Source organism: Hippopotamus amphibius, chromosome 12, assembly GCF_030028045.1.
Source record: "Hippopotamus amphibius kiboko isolate mHipAmp2 chromosome 12, mHipAmp2.hap2, whole genome shotgun sequence".
NCBI classification, from domain to species: domain Eukaryota; kingdom Metazoa; phylum Chordata; class Mammalia; order Artiodactyla; family Hippopotamidae; genus Hippopotamus; species Hippopotamus amphibius.
The window spans coordinates 2,902,892-2,907,934 of record NC_080197.1 but is presented as its reverse complement, the minus strand read 5'-3'; positions in this window follow the sequence as shown (position 1 = coordinate 2,907,934).

Below are 5,043 nucleotides of genomic sequence, written 5' to 3'. Positions count from 1 at the left end.
ACCAGGGACGTCCAAATTAGTGTCATTTTTGCAGGTGCCTCAATACTCCATGGAGAGTTGGTGTTTGAGGCTGTCCCTTCTCACCTTTACTGTTGGTCAAAAGCCAAGTGGGGCGGAAATAGTACCAGCATCTTTTTTTCCCCTCAAAACCTTACAGGGTTTGTTAAAAACCAAATGCCTAGAATTCATGTGTCATGACACTCAGAGCTGACACCCATGGGAGGGGGGTGTGTGTGTGTGTGTGCGCGCGCGCGCTTGCGCACGCGTGTGCATGTACCAGGGGTGTTTTCTGTAAGCATTTTTGCAGATGAATGAACTGCTGTCCAGGAGGGTGAGTAACTTGCTTACAGATGCCTCTTAAATAAGAGCCACAACTTGGTCATGAATCCAGGTGCTCTTACCCCAGGTCCTGCCACTTCTCCCACCTACTAAGAGAGCCTGTCATCTTCCTTGCCATTCTTCAGAGCATTCATGCTGAAAGAAGTTGATCCAGTTTTAGAACACGACAGTATGGACATCGGTGGTTAGAGTGTTCATGAAGCTCGTTACCAGGAAGGCCCAAAGCTGTGCGTGTGACCACCACAACCACACAGGTATCCTGTCCACAGAGTGTGTTTCAAATTCAGCCCATGTGGGCTGTGGGGTCCACTTCTTCTGCCCCCACAGAGGGAGTTTAAACCTTCTTGCTGGTGGCTGGGGACAGAGAGAATAAACAGGCAAGGAGCCACTGTAACTGTTGCCAGGCAACTTCTGTCATCTCCCCAAAGCTGCACAAGGATGTCCTTCCTGCAGGTGAGGTAGTTGGGTCCCCCAGCTTGGCTCGTTTGTACTGGCTGTCAACAGACAGGAGGAACTAAGGAAAAACCATTCTATTTCCATCAGTAAAACACATAATATACAAGTAGATTTTTCTTTTATAAAATCTTTTACTGAATACTTTTGATGAACTTAATTCTTAAGACATTTACAACTTCAGTAGAGTTGAATTTGCTCCCGACCAAAGTTCCCAATTATCCTGCAAACCACGTCTATGCTCTGCAGTTTGGGGGAGTTTCACGGAGGAGGTGTGGGTGGTTCAAGCTCCTTCTCAATCCATCGATTATGAGTTTGGGTGGGGGTCACCACTCCATGTGGAAAGACTGGGAGTCTCTCTACTAATTCTGACATTGTCCTTCTAATCTTTGAAATTTGCGATTCTCCACTGGCAGTGAGTCTTCCTCTTCAATTAGGGAGCATTTGGCAACATCTGAAGACATTTTTGGTTGTTGCAGTTAGGAGGAAGAAGTGCTACTGGCATTGAGTGGGTAGAGCCCAGGGACCCTGGTAAACATCCTGCAGCGCAAGTACAGCTCGCAACAAAGACTTACCTGGCCCCAAATGTCAACATTTCAAAGGCTGAAACATCTCACTTTCAGTTTAAAAACAGAAAGTTGAACTCAAACATAGAGCAGGACACCAAAAATGTCGGTTTTATTTTAAATATGCAAAGTAAAACATTGTCACAGCAACCTCTGGGTTTAATTGCCAATGTAAAATGAGAAAATTCAGGGGCAGTGGAAGATGTTATGTGGCACCCTGGAGATGCAATCTGTAACAAATCTATAGGGCACACGAATTCCCTAAACACTGTAAGGAAACAAAACACTTAAGTTATCTATCCATTAATTGCCATGTACGGAGTTTATTTCTAAAAAGTAAAATAGAATATATAGGATAACTGGGAAATGAACACCAATGGGGTGTTCCGTGGTGTTGGGAAATTACTGTTTTTTAGCGCATCATAGTATAAAGCAGCTTAGAGGTACGTTTTGACATCTCTGTAGATGAAATAGTGTTTGAGTGCTGCTTCAGGATAACCTGAGGGAGTGGTGTGTGTGGTCTTGATGGAACCAGGTTGGCGAGAGTTGGTAACAGTTGATTCCGGTCGATGGATGCGTGGGGCTCAACCTCCTTTTCTCTCCACTTGTGTCAACACGTGGAAGGTTCCACACTAGAATGTTTTTAAAAAGAAACAGGGCCCCAAACCACAGAGTTAGGCCTGCCAGATTCTAATAGGTCGAGTCGTGGTGTCTAATCCCACGGGCCCTTCCCATGCATCCTCCCTGCGGCATCCACAAGCCGGGTGACGGCCTCCCATCGGCTTGCATCCGGGAGGCGGAAACTCAGGGTTTACGCAGGTGCCTGTGGACAGGAGGCCGTTAGTGGTGGGGCAGGAATTCAAGCTCAGAGGCTTCTAACCCCAGGTTATGAGATGGGGGTTTTCTGCTCCATCTCGCTGGTGTCCACCTCCTCACAGAACGCAGGTGTTCGCGAGGGGGGGAGGGGTAGCACGGGCGCAGTGCAGATGCGTGTGTGATCAGCCCCTTCCCGGTCTGTGCAGGAGAGCTCCTTGTCAGCTGCTATTTGGACAGCTGAACCTCCAAGGAACCACAACATAACGCCTGCTTCCTACCCTGCGAGTTGTAAACTAATCCCGGGTTAGAAATGTAAATATTTTCCCCATGGGGAAGAGCTGTTTTTAGCTGATTATAAATAGGCAAGCCTGGCAGCTGTTAATATGGATGGTTATTCCTTGAAAAATGACTTCAAGGTAGGACTAATCAATTGTCTCTGAGAGTGGAGAATGGAACAGGCTGCTCTCTGGGAATCTCAACGTGTGTTTATAAATCTGCTTTAGAGAACAGGCAGGAGAAATGAGCCAGACCTTTGGCACGGTGATGAGCTATTCAGAGTAAATAAAGCAATTATTAGCATCTGTATTGGACTTCAAATTTACAAAATTCCTTTTTTTAAAAAAAAATTGGCTCTTGCTGCTGTTTTGTGTGTCATTATGTGTGGGTCCATGTGATGTTCGGATGGGTATACTGAAGTGTGCTTCTTGGCACTGGATAGAAAGTTAGCAGGAGATGGGACTGTTTTTTCTCACTTGGTAAATAAGTAGCTTTCACTTGGCTGAAAACATCTGGATGATTTAGACCCTGGCTTGTCACAGTATTTGCTTTGCTGTGTCTAGAACTGATGCTTGCATGAAAAGTGCATGGTGATGAGCTATTTTGCTGTGCGACGTGTGAGGGGACCCTGGCTGGGGACTGGGGTCTAGGTGTACAGTGAGCAGCCTCTAGGGTGGCCTCTTGGAGTCCGTGCCTGGGTAATCCCTACTTGAGTGTGGACGTGGTGGGTGGCTTGTTTTCACCCAGTTGAATATGGCCAAGGCGATGGAACGTCATGATTGTGATTGCCTTGCCAAAGATGGTACCATCTGTCTTACCAAAGGCAGCTCTCTCCCTTGCTGGCTTTGTTAAAGCAAGTGACTGCCCTGGAGAATTTGGTCCCCAGTGTGGTCAGACAGCAAAGAGCTGAGACCTCAGGCTGACAGCCTCGAGGGGCTGAATTCTGCCAACCGCTGTGCTCCCTAGTTTAAATGCAGTCATCGATTTTGGAGCCTCCTGATTGACCTTTGGTAACACCAGCACTTCAGTGATGATTTCCACGTTACAGCAGCCTCTCTCTGCCGCGATCAGGTACCCAGCATCCAGCATCCTCCCGGCTTGCAGACCCAGCCAGCCCATGCTTGGGTCTGGGTGCATCTTCCAGACACCTGGCCTCCGTTCACCCCCTGGATTGGTTATGTTCATCATGAGCTCGGGAAGTGCATATTGGAAGAATCACAAGATCCCTCAAAGGAGTTGGTGACCAATTCCAGCTCTTCCTCTCTTACAAGTCTATAAGCTCTGTATATTTTTTGAAAGAAGAAAAAAAATCAGCATTTTTTTCAATGTGGTATGAAAAGATCTGGAACTAAACTAAACATCATGATAAGGAAAGCATCCTGTCTCCCACCCTGGGATCAGGGCTTATAAAAAAGCAGCCGCCAGAGTACCAGGAGCTTCGTACAATGAAGTGTGAAGCACGGCTCTCCCCATGAAGGTGTCACAGGACCTAGAAACATGAGGTTAACTAAGAGCCAAAAAGGCAGTTCCAAAATTTTTCAAGTGAGAAATATTTAAGCTACTTAACAGTTGATGAGAATGACCCAGGTAAAAGGGGAAGTTTAAATATTTAAGAAAGAAGGGAAATAAAATGGCAGGGAAAAGACCTTTGAAATTCACTCTTCCAACAAAAGAAAGTCTGGTAAAAATGGTCAGAATAATCTTTTTCAGAACTCTAAAAAATAACCAAAGTCTTCAGCAATGCAAAGCGGGTGTTTCGTTTTTGTTTTGCCTTGTTTTTTAAAGAAAAAAAAAACAGCTGAATCTTAGTAAGAACAATAAGCTTTGTGGCATTTTAACTTTCCTCATCTTACCCCCACCCACCAACTCTGTGGTGACCTTGAAAAACAGCAGTGCCCATCCCTCATGCAGCCCGATGCCACCAGAGGGAGGACAACAGGGCTGGAGCTCACTGAAGCTTCTTTCCCAAGGAACTGGCATGTTTGGTTGCTTGGAAGTCCCCGGTTACAAGTCCGTCTGTAGTTGACCCGACTTGGAACCTGCCGGGTGCCATCGGCCACAGAGGGATGAAGAGGAGGAGTGCCTCAGGCAGCGAGGATGGCCAGTGCAAAGGCCCTGAGGCTGGGAGGAGCTTGGATCAGAGTGGGGGAGGGGAGAGTGTCAAAGCGTGAACACATGGTGAACACAGAGAGGAAGATTTGGAAACTGCGGGTTTTATTCCAAGTGCACTGTGGGGCTCCTGGGGGTTTTAAGCTGGGGGTGGAGTGAAGTTTTCAAAACCTCACTGTGAAGATGTGTGTTACTTTGTCTTTGATCGATGACACCCACTGGACTGTTAGAGACATGGGAAAAGAGGCTGCATCTTAATCCCTCAGGACAGAATCCTGCAGGCTGTTGCAGATGTGGGCACCGCAGCATTTTGGGAAAGAGAAAGAAAGGAAGGAAGGACAGGAGGGAGGGAGCAAGAGAGGGGGGAAGGGAAGGAAGGACGGAGTGAGGGAGGGAGAGAGGTGAGGAAGGAGGGGGGAAGGAAGGAAGAAGAGAATGGAAGGGAGGGAGAGAGGAGGGAGTGAAGAAAGCTGGCAGGAACTCA